The sequence below is a fragment of the Panthera pardus genome, unplaced genomic scaffold, assembly GCF_024362965.1.
Source record: "Panthera pardus isolate Hobbes unplaced genomic scaffold, ASM2436296v1 HiC_scaffold_27, whole genome shotgun sequence".
Classification (NCBI taxonomy): Eukaryota; Metazoa; Chordata; class Mammalia; order Carnivora; family Felidae; genus Panthera; species Panthera pardus.
Genome location: NW_026526843.1, coordinates 31,051,343 through 31,063,759, shown reverse-complemented (window position 1 = coordinate 31,063,759; position 12,417 = coordinate 31,051,343).

The window sequence follows — 12,417 nt, the reverse complement described above, 5'->3', positions numbered from 1 at the left end:
TCTGAGAACAATGACGTGGCTTTAGGGGACACATACGTTGGGTCCTCTCTAGCTCGGGCTCCGACAGTGTGGCCCAGGTGTCCCAGAGTAGGCCGTAGGGTATAAACACGGCACTGTTACCCGAGCAGCGCCTTTACCTCAAATGGGGGAGCAAAAGCGAATTTTCTATCCCAATAAAGATGCAGCAGAATGAACACGCCTCAAGAATTCACAAGATCACACGCCAGCTTTGGCAGAACGTGTGTAGATGGAAGGCACCATGCCTCAGACCACTCTCTGCCTTGCCGGTCAGCCTATCCTTTTCTCCGCCATAAAGAGAAGCAGGATTGTTCGAGCAGCTCCAGATCCAGGAGGAGCCGAGAAACAAAGAGGTGGCCTCGGGTGGCCCCAAACGATAGGTCACGCTTACCTAGGTAGGCTCCTTACGGTCACGCTTTAACGTGGGCCTGGGACCCTTTGCTGGTCAGGAGGGACGGGCTAAGTCCCGCCTGCACACTACTCAGACGCCATCCGAGAATTCATAGGCAGAGCCCCTTCCCTGCTGTTGCTCTGGGAAACGGCATCAGATTTCCTGAAGCTCGGGTCATGTGCTCCCCCCTCTCCTATCGGACAGCAAAGGCTAGAATTGCAGTGAGGCATTTATTTCATCCTGTACTTATTTATTTATTTATTTACTTACTTGCTTACTTATTTACTGTACGTAGGCCCCATGCCCAGTGTGGAACCCAGCGTGGGGCTTGAACTCACGACCCTGAGATCAATGCCTGAGCGGAGATCAAGAGCCGGGTGCTTAACCGACTGAGCCACCCAGGCGCCCCCAATCCTATCTATGTTTATTGACCAGCTTCTCCATACTCAGTACTAAGATATAAAAAAAAAAAAACAAAACAGTACGACACTGGGTTTTAAAACATAAGATTTTTTTTTTTTTAAATTGTCTTAAAAATTTTTTTTATTGTTTATTCCTTATTTTGAGAGAGAGAGACACACACACAGAGCATGAGCAGGGGAGGGGCAGAGAGAGAGGGAGACAGAATCTGAAGCATGCTCCAGGCTCTGAACTGTCAACACAGAGCCTGATGTGGGGCTTGAACTCATGTGAGATCATGTGAGAACATGACCTGAGCCAAAGCTGGATGCTCAACTGACTGAGCCACCCAGGCACCCCTAAATTGTTTTTATTTTATTTATTTATTTATTTATTTAATTAATTAATTTATTTATTTATTTTTTAATATATGAAATTTACTGTCAAATTGGTTTCCATACAACACCCAGTGCTCATCCCAAAAGGTGCCCTCCTCAATACCCATCACCCACCCTGCCCTCCCTCCCACCCCCCATCAACCCTCAGTTTGTTCTCAGTTTTTAACAGTCTCAAACATAAGATTTTTTTAACTGCTACCACGATTACAGTGTTCTAACCAACTGAAAGCTGCGTTAATAATAATCAGAGGGGCGCCTGGGTGGCTCAGTCGGTTAAGTGTCTGACTTCGGCTCAGGTCACCATCTCGTGGTTTGTGGGTTTGAGCCCCGCGTCGGGTTCTGTGCTGACAGCTCAGAGCCTGGAGCCTGCTTCGGACTCTTTGTCTCCCTCTTTCTCTGTCTGCCCCTCCCCCACTCGTGCTCTGTCTCTCAAAAATGAATACACGTTAAAAATTATGAGAAATGATAATCAGAGATAGTGATACTTGCAAAATGTATATACCTCTGAAGCGCTCCCGCCGATTACTAACTCTGAGGAATCCCTGTTGGATATAATAAGCCTGCAGCTAGGAAACAATTTTCACTGGCAACATTTTCCATAGTAGCTGGCACTCATGTTGGATGTCCAATATTTATTGGCTTCTTAGGAAGGCAAGAACCAGGGTCATGAACGAGGGGATGGTTGATCTCCACAAGTGATCTGTGAAACTATTCCACATTAGGAAATAATAGAGATGAATAGCTTTACACTGAAAAATAGAACAGGAGTCCTGAGCTCTCCCAGCTCTGCCACAAAATCACTGTGTTGCTTCTCCCCTCTGGGCCTCAGCTTTCTCATCTGTAAAATGAGGGCTTCGGTGGACAATGGTCCTTCAAGCTCTGATATTCTCTGGAGTCTATAAAACCCACATTGAGGGGTGCCTGGCTGGCTCAGTCAGTAGAGCATGTGACTCCTGACCTTGGGGGGTTGTAAACGTGAGCCCCACTTTGGGTGCAGAGGTTACTTAAACATAAAACTTTTTAAATAAATAAATCAATAAATCCCACGTTCATAGCCAGGCCACTCGGGGCACGTATGTGTTCTGAACTGGTCACCAAACACCACCGACATGTAAGGACTAGAAGCGAGTGAGTGAGCTGTTGGGGAAAGCCCCATTAAGCAAATGGACCTTGCCCTCATGCTCATTTCCAACAGACACGAGTAAGCATCCAAAGTCCAAGAAACTAGGCTGCCTCACCCTTCCTCGCACCGCATTCCATCGCGAGATTACACTTCAACGCTCCAGAAGCCGAATCAGGGATGGTCTACACGTCCAAGTCCAATCCAACGGGCCCCATCTGCTGGTTGGCCGATACAGGGGACACGCCCTGAACAGAATGTGAAAAGTACTCTTCAGGATTTGGATGTGATTGGATTTAAGGCTACCTTGGAGAGTATCGCTCTAAAGAAAAGGTTAGGAAGACCACAGGGCCCGAGCAGGAGGGCGAGGAAGCTGCACGGCAAAAGGAGCAGACGTCTGCCCAGAACCGGTTCCTCTCCAGTCTTCTCCGACAGCAAGAGCATTGCTTGCTAGACGCTGCCTGGCCACACCCTCACTTGGCCTCCTTTCAGTCTGAGTTTTAAAAGTACCGTCAAATAGCGATGGGCCCTTAGTGGAGGGGGGGTGGGGGGGGGGTCTGGGCCCCGGCGCCAAATGTTAGCAGGTGAGCGTGATTCTGCAGGTGTTTTGTGAGAGCAGGACAGATCCGAAATGATTCTGATTTTGGAATCCCTTCGGAAGAGCACATACTCTCCCATTTCGGCAGGCAGCCACCACCCCTGGACTTACCCTGGGAGGCCTGGCCTCCAAATACTTTTCAGCGGGAGCTGAGACTCAGAGACCAGACCTCCCCGCGACACCACTGCTGCTTTCCAGCTCCCCTCCCTTTGCAGCTGCCCCGTCCACGGTCAGCGTCAGCCCGGGCTCCGGCAGCCACCCAAAACTAAACAACCCCAAAGTCGAATGGGTGCGAAGTTTCCCTTCGAAAGCGTTTAGTTCAAATCTGGGTGCTTCCCCGCACCTCCGCCCCTGTAGACACAGGAAGCACTGGGAAGTGGGCCCGCGCACGAAGCACTGGGCTTTTCTCTCCACTGGAGACGGGGGACTATGCAGACAGGGGACCGTCACAGGCAGGGCGGGGCGAGCCAGACCACCAGAGCCACTGTGTATTTGCGGTTCGCTAGAAGGCAGGTCCGTGCGACGGGTTTTAGTTTCTGAGGCGTTAAAAACCCAAACCACGATAGACCCCGTGACAGGAGGCTACCACCTGGAAAGAAAGCAAGACAGCGAATCCCTAGCAAGCAATTCATTTGTGCTTTTATCAAACGTCTGCCGTGTGTCCCACATTGTCCTGAACATTCCCACATTCAGGCACTTTTGTCTCACCGTCAGATCATGGGTCCCAACAATTTGTTGTTCAAAAAGTGTAATTATCATCCTGCGATCCCTAACACATCGGGTGCTCCACAGGAGAAAGAGACAGCGCAAGCAATGTTTATTTCACAAAGAGACAGACAAAGGCACCCAGTTGTTGTTTTGTTTTTCTGTCTAGTGTCCTTTCCTTCAAATTCGTTCCTTACCTCTAACAAAGGGTTGCCTTTTGTGCTCACCCTCATTTCAAACTAAGGCATCAGAATCTGTGCCTGACAGTGATGGAGGCTGGAGTAGAGAAGATAAAGTTTATAAATGATTCTTTTGAGAGAGAGAGAGAGAAAGAAAGCACACACGAGTCGGGGAGGGGCAGAGAGAAAGGGAGAGAATCTTAAGCAGGCTCCAGGCTCAGCATGGAGCCTGACACGGGACTCGATCCCACGACCCTGGGATCATGACCTGAGCCAAAATCAAGAGTCCGACGCTCAACCGACTGAGCACCTCCCCCCACCCCGGCGCCCCTATAAATGATTCTTTATCTATTTTTTTAAGTTTATTTTTGAGAGAGAGAGAGAGACAAAGTACGAGTGGAGGAGGGGGAGAGAGAGGGGGAGACACAGAATCCGGAAGCAGGCTCCACACTGTCAGCACAGAGCCCGGTGCAGGGCTCAAACCCACAAACTGTAAGATCATGACCCGAGCCGAAGTCAGATGCTTAACCAACTGAGCCACCCAGGTGCCCCTACAAATGATTCTTTAAGTGAAAAGATGCAAACCAGAAGCCTACGGCCATGTTCTATGTGGCCCACTACTAACATTTAAAAAGTGGGAGATTTTACATAAAAATCCGTATTTCCATCTTTTCTTGAAAAATCAGAAAATCTGGCAATACTGTGTCCATACTCTCTGTGGTGATGATTGACCAGAGCTGAATACGAGCTGCCCCTGTGTGGCGGGAAGTGCATTCTCTAGGTAGCCACATTCCTTCCCCTTCCCTGCTGTCTCCTCTACTCCTCTCCTGCAGATGGATATAGGGGACCATTTATCGTGACATTTCAACTATCGATTTTCTTCCAGAAAAAAGAAGAAGAAATATTTCTCCTGTGTCTTACGGAAGCAGGAAAACAGATGATAAGTATATACCACTTATTTCAAAGAAAAAATAGCATTTTTTGCGAACAGCAAAGAATATTGCTACATGTTCAACACGCCCAACCATTGGGGCACCTGGGTGGCTCAGTCGGTTGGGCCTCCGACTTCAGCCCAGGTCATGATCTCATGGTTCGTCAGTTCGAGCCCTGCATCGGGCTTTCCGCCCTCAGCACACGGCCTGCTTCAAATCCTGTCTCCCTCTCTCTCTCTGCCCCTCCCCTGCTCACACTCTCTCTCAAAAATAAAAACAAACATTACAAAAACTTGAATACGCCCAACAAGCGTGTCTTTCAATAAAATACATCGGCCTTGCTTCACTCATTTACGTCACACGTGAGCTGCCGCTTCTGCTTAAAATAGACACTGAAACATTAGTCTGTAGGGAAGGAAAAAACTTTTACTACTAGTTTTCCTGGTTCTCCGGCTAGAGTCCTGGAAATTCGGCTGACAGGTTAACAAGAGGAAAACAAACAGTTAATAAATAGCACACATAGCAGAAGTACATGCAGCGGAAACTCAGCGATGAGTAACTCGAAGGGGTGGTTAGATCTTGTTCTTATATAGCATCTTAACAGAGAACAATAAATTTATAGAGAAGTGACACGCCAAAGGAAATGGGTTTTAGGCTTCCAAGGGCGGCAAACTGTGGAAATGCACATATAGTGGGGAAACTAGTGAAGAAACTAGTTTGGGCAGGTCCACATCGGCATCAACTTTCTGTCTTTTTCATGGCCATAATCTTTCCTGGGAGAGGGGACTTACGATTGTATTCACTTCTCAGAAGTTTCTGCTTTTAGTGAGATAAGGGAAACTCCGGGAAGGGCCTTTGTACATCTGTTGAATCTTAAATGCCTTGAGCTCAAAATAATCCTTAAAGCCAAAATGACATATTTTGGGGTGGCATATTATGATCCCCTACAAATCCGAATGCCCTTTGCAGCTAAGAGGACAGTGTCTACTTAGATCCCAGGATCTTTTTCTGTTCTGTTGGTGAGACAGAGGCTGATTCAGGATATCAGACAATAATCCTCTTTCCTTTTTATTTAAAATGCCCTTGGGGCGCCTGGGTGGCTCAGTCGGTTAAGCGTCTGACTTTGGCTCAGGTCATGATCTCGCGGTTCGTGAGTTCGAGCCCCGCGTCGGGCTCTGTGCTGACAGCTCGGAGCCCGCAGCCTGCTTTGGATTCTGTGTCTCCCTCCCTCTGCCCCTCTCCTGCTCATGCTCTCTCTTTGTCTCTCAAAAATAAATAAATGTTAAAATAAATTTAAAATAATAATAATAAAAAGATAAAATAAAATAAAATGCCCTAGTGATATAGATGTATGTAATCCAGGTTGGGAATGCCACAGGAACACACACACACACACACACACACACACACACACCTTCCAGTTGGTTTTTTCTGTACAATAAATTTTCACCCCAAGGTTGGATTTCAGGTGATGATGCTGTTTGGTGAGTATCTTCCAAGATAAGATGGCACAACGTACTGGACAGCCACTGATATTTCTATACACTTAGCTCTTTGTCCATGCTTCTCTTCTGGCACATACCACTTTTTATTACCTATTAGACACATTTTGTAACTCTCCCACTTAAACTTAACCTCCCTCAGAATAAAATCTGTGTCTGGTTCATCCTGATATTCCATGGCACATGGAACAGAGCCTTGCCCTGAGCAGGTACTCCAACCACATTTGCTGACTGGCTGGTGGCTGACAGAATGAATGACTTTCCCCCGTAGTCGACTCATTACTTAACCATTTTGTTCTCGTTCTTCACAATTTCTCTCTTGGGGGCAGACGGGGGGGGGGGAGTTAAGCATCTAGCTATAAAGGGAAATGAAGGTGGTACTTTTTTTTTTTAAGTTTTTGACACCTAGATCAGGCATGAATCTAGTTCTTTAGTCCAACATGAGTACAGACACGTGAGACCATTTGGTCATGACCAAAGCTGTGCTGCTAACCCTGAGGCCTGCCCTCACCCCAGCAGACTGGTTGCTCAGCAGCTGCCCGTGGGACTAGTTCAACCTCAAGACTATCTCCTGTGAACATGAGCCCTAAAAGGCACCGCCCAGAATTCTGGGCTGCACATTCTATTCTCCTTAGCTCTGGCCCAACAGACTTATAATTGAGGATACTGTCTTTTGATTCCTTTGAAAACAGGTCACTATAAAAAGTGTGCTGATGCTAATATATGCTTATTTTTCAAGACTGCTTTATCTCTAATGCGGTCTTTTTTTTTAATTATTAGTCAATTCTGCCACGTGTGGAACAAAACTATAAGCGGCCACTACGAATAAACCTAGTTCTCATATTCCTTTCCAATCAATTCAGACACTGCCTCTTTCCCTCCACTGAAACATTTATTCAAAATTAATGCTAGATCACAGGCCACTAGAGCTGGAAATAACCTCGGAGACTGCCCAGTCCAACTCCCTCATTTGATATCGTCTTCGTTTCTTTTTGCCGCTATAACAAATAACCACAACTATAGTGACTTAAAACAACATCGGTGCACTCTCTTACAACTCACACAGACAGAAGTCCAAAATCAGTCTCACTGGGCTAAAGGCACGGCGTCGGAAGGGCCGTTTCTCTCTGGAGGCTCTAGAGGAGAATCCTTCTCCTTGTGGTTTTCAGCTCCTTCCGGTGACCTGCATTCCTTGGCTTGCAGCACCTTCTACCATTTTCAAAGCACATCACTCCAACCTCTGTTCCATCATCATATGACCAGTACCTCCTCCCGCTGTGTCCTCTTATAATGATCATGGTGATCACGCTGGGCTCATGCAGGTAATCCTGGATGATTACCCCATGTGAAGACCCTTAACTTAATCACACCTGCAAAGTCTCCTTTGCCATGTAAGGTAACATTCATAGCTTCTAGCATGGACATTTTGGGGAGAGGAGCGTTTTCAGCTTACTACAATAAAGAAGGAGATAGGGGCCCGGAAAGGGGTAGTGACCTAGCCCAGGGCACATACCTATTTGAGCCCAGGCTCTACGTTTCTTGACTTTCCAAACACCATTCACTACAGAGCCAACCTTTTCAGGGTTAACCTCTGTGCCTTCCGATATAGCAATTAGCTCATCTGATAAGCCATCTTTAAATAGCTAGATGATCAGGATCTTCCTCCCTTTCCAGATAATATCTGCATATTTTTGCATATCCTTCCAGAGTTATTTTAATGGTGGAAATTTCAGAGTAGATAAAGAACAGAGAGTCAAAAAAAAAGCAACACAGAGAAGACGTGGACCAGACTAGAGTTCTCAGAATGATCTGAAGTGACAGAGGCTGGGCCGATTAACACGATTGTATAATCTTGTTGAGAATTCTGAAAGTTACTTTACACAATGGAATATTGAGTGAATTACCATCAATATATGGACAAATTAATAAACAATATATACTTTCCCCTATTCGCTTTCATGAAAGGTCTGAGGAAATAAAAACACAAAAGGGAAGTGACTAACATTCATGGACAGTGAATCAAATTGATCCAATTAAGCTCTTATCAAAACAGATGTGCTTTTTCTCTTAATGATATTTAATAAGAGAATTTTTAAAAGATCTTGAAATACAGTAGGATGGCAAGTACCATATTCCTAAAAATCTCCATCACACTTAAGCGGGATCTATAAATCTCATATTCATGAGAAACGGAATTCTGTGCCTCCTAACCTGGCTATGACTTTTCTGAGACCATAGTAGGAACACTGAAAACTCATTTTCCATTCATTTCAATTACTACAGAGAAAGCATAAATTCTATTTACAATAAAAAGCCATGACAAAGAAGCACTTCATCTCTTGGTTACAGTGAAATCCACACTAAATATAAAATTATTGACTGCTGCCCAGATATAAGCTACAAGGCATAGCTCTAAAGATCAATAAATTTAAATGGCGCCAACCATAGTGAGCATCAAATCAGCCAATACATTTAGTATAGTGCCTCCCTAAAGGGAAATTATCATCAGACTCAACACTTTATCTCTGTAGGCGAACGTGTCCCTACAGAAATGGGTCTCACGTTTCTCTGCACAGGCAAGCCGTAGGCATCCAGGTGATGTATTCCATTACCAACAAAGAATTCGCGATAAAAACAAAAATGGTCTTTTGAAGAAAATGGTGGGGACTCCAAACAAAAGCAAACCAAACAAATTTGATATCTTCTCATGTATGTCTGATTCCCAAACGTTAGATTCTTTCTCTTTCTGTTCCAAGTTAGTCAGCTACTGTCTACCCAGTCACTGGAGACACTCAATCCCTCCTTTGAGGGTTCCAGATCCTATCCTTATTTCAATTTTTCTTAATGTTTATTTATTTTTGAGATAGAGACAGAGCATGAGTGGGGGAGGGGCAGAGAGAGAGGGAGACAGAGAATCCGAAGCAGCTCCAGGCTCTGAGCTGTCAGCACAGAGCCCAATGCGGGGCTCGAACCCACCAACCGCAAGATCATGACCTGAGCCGAAGTCAGATGCTTAACCGACTGAGCCACCCCGGTGCCCCTAGATCCTACCCTTATTTCAAAACCACGATACACTCCCTTCAATCACCTCAAGCCCAATCCACATGGTTCGGGAAGCTGCCACCAATTCTTTACCTTCTTTTTCTTGTGGTGTGAGGAAAGTCATTTCCTCAGCTTCCTCATCTCAAAAGTGGGGGCAAGAAAGACAACAGTATCTCATAGGTTTAGGGTGAGAATGAAAGATGTAAGTAATATTGAGAACCTGGCTAGGTACTTGCCACCCTGAGGGTGATTATTAAAAAAATCACTAACGACAATAACAACAGTCATAGTCATAACGAGGTGCTCCATTTAACTTCTCCCCTGTTGGACAGATGAGATCCTCATCCTTGCTGTGTTTCCATCAAGTTAGATGCAATCAGCTCTCTCTTAACTTCTCGTTAATTCCATTTTCTCTGCAGAGTTTTTTACTTGGCAAGCCCTAATCCCCACGTCTGCCCTCACCATACCTTCTGATTAAATGCAACCCAATCTTTACAGGATGAAATGAATGCTTCTAGAGCCTACATTTACAATGCAACAAAATCATGGACTTTTAGTGCCGGAAGGGACCTGAGGACAACTCCAATTGTCCTGTGGTCCATGACAGGGTTGACATTCTTTACCACGGAAGGAAGGGATCAGAAAGAGAAGGAGGGGGAAGGGCAAGACAAAAGTCAGGAGTCAGATTCAAGTTCTGCCTTAATTGATTGTGGAAAGTTCAATCAGACCCAACCTCTTCTTTTTTTTTTTTTTTTTTTTTTAACGTTTTTTATTTATTTTGGGGACAGAGAGAGACAGAGCATGAACGGGGGAGGGGCAGAGAGAGAGGGAGACACAGAATCGGAAACAGGCTCCAGGCTCCGAGCCATCAGCCCAGAGCCTGACGCGGGGCTCGAACTCACAGACCGCGAGATCGTGAGATCGTGACCTGGCTGAAGTCGGTCGCTTAACCGACTGCGCCACCCAGGCGCCCCCAACCTCTTCTTATTATAGAAAGAGAGTCCAGGAGCCAGAGAGGCTAAGTGACTTGCTCCAAAAGTTAGTGGCACAACAAACAAAACGAGTGCCAGAGCTTGAATTAGAGTTCAAAGCTCCTGGCTCCCGATTCAGTGTTCCAGTGCTCTCCCCCACTGCCCTGGGCTGCCTCGGGTTGTATCTTTATAACTCAGATAGACTATGCTGAGTTTAAGACAGTAAAAAAAAAAAAAAATGCTTACTGTGACAGGCCTAACAATTTGAGATGCAGGTTTACACAATCAAGGCACTTTGAAGCAGCCATCCTTCTCAACTGCTTGGCTCATTTACACCAGGACCCAACCTATTCAGCTCTAAACGATGCCTGCCGGCCACTGGTTCTGCCCCTCCTTCCATTATCTACCTGCCTCAGCATTTACATCTGCACAGTATTATTTTTTTCCTGATGATAACCTGTCTTTCAGCTCAAAGGAACGTAGCCCAGTAACTGGCCCTTAGTAAGTGTTCAATGAATACCTGCAGAGTGAGCGACCAGATGAATTATCTACAACCTTGCCCGTCCATCGTGGAAATGGCGTCTCGTGCCTCCTTGAATGACAACCAATCCAGACTGAGCCAATTCCCAAGACCTCCCACCACCTGGGCAACCGGGGGGGGGGGGGGGGGGGGAAGGGGGGAGTGGGTAGGAGAATGAGTCTCAGAAGTTCATTGCTGCCGATTCCACATAGCCATTGACTGCTGTTAGGTAAGCTCCCGAGATCCTTGTTTTGACCCTACGACGTTGACACATTTTGAGCAGGTAATCTCTGGACTGGAGTCCTTTTAAGGGTTTCCTTTGTACCTTGCTTGTTTTCGTCCTTGTCCTACCTTTCTTCTCTAAGCACTGTTAGCACGGTGCCCGGCAAAGAGCAGGCATGCACCCCACAAAGGTGCGATGACCTCCCCCTCCCCTTCATATGTGAAATCTACTCCCCCCCCCCCACCTGCTCCTACCCCCGCCAGCATGGTAGGATTCCATGAATTAATCCCTGAATTAAAAAGAAAGAGAAAAATGGTCTTCAGTACTACTACTTCGGGGTGTGTTGGATTTTCAGCAGAACTGAGCTTTAATTTTCTGTCGATTTGGGAATTTTATTTTCTACATTGTCTGATACCTAACGTCTTGGCCGGCCTAAGCAATATACGTGCAGAGAGCCATCTGAGGGTCAGCAATCCTCCGCTCCAACCTCTGCCATGCTGCACTCTAGGTGGTAAAAGCAGGGAGCTAGTTACGTGTAGGGCTTTGTTCGCAGCCAGAGTTGAGAACAATTCCCAGCTCTCTCACTTACTTCCCAGCTAATTTACCTCTTTGGGTCTAAGAGTCCTTATCTGCGAAACAAAGGTAACAATCCCTACCAATGGTAAAATGAAAAATATATTTGGTCTTCTTCCCGATTTCTTGTCACAAAACTCCTAAAACTCTTGGAATTTTCAGGGGTGCTTGGGTGGCTCAGTCGTTTGAGCGTCCGACTCTCAATTTCGGCTCAGGTCATGACATCACAGTTTGTGAGTTGGAGCCTCTCATCAGGCTCTGCACTAACGGTGCAGAGCCTGCCTGGGATTCTCTCTCTCTCTGTCTCTCTCTCTCTCTCTCTCTCTGTCTCTTTCTGCCCCTCCCCTACTCTCTCTCTCTCAAAAATAAATAGCTCAACTTTTTTTAAAAAAAGATTAAACGCTCTTGGAATTTTCAGGGTGATATGTCTTGTGTTATTCACAATAAGCCCTTTTCAACACTTGGGTGTGTGCAACTGGTTGACTCAAGGTGGGCCCCCTAGATAGCTTCAAGGTGGAGACAAGGTGGAGACCAGAAAGACCAAACACGTGATTTGAGCAATGGAATTTTTCACCTATATTCCCTGGTGAGGGAGTTCAGGGATTGGGCGAGCTGGATGGCACCAGAGATGGAGTTCTATCAGAACTCTTGAAAAAGAAGACTCGGGGCGCCTGGGTGGCTCAGTCGGTTGAGCGTCTGACTTCGGCTCAGGTCATGATCTCGAGGTCTGTGAGTTCGAACCCCACATCGGGCTCTGTGCTGACAGCTCAGAGCCTGGAGCCTGCTTCAGATTCTGTGTCTCCCTCTCTCTCTACTCCTCCCCTGCTCATGCTTAGTCTCTCTCTG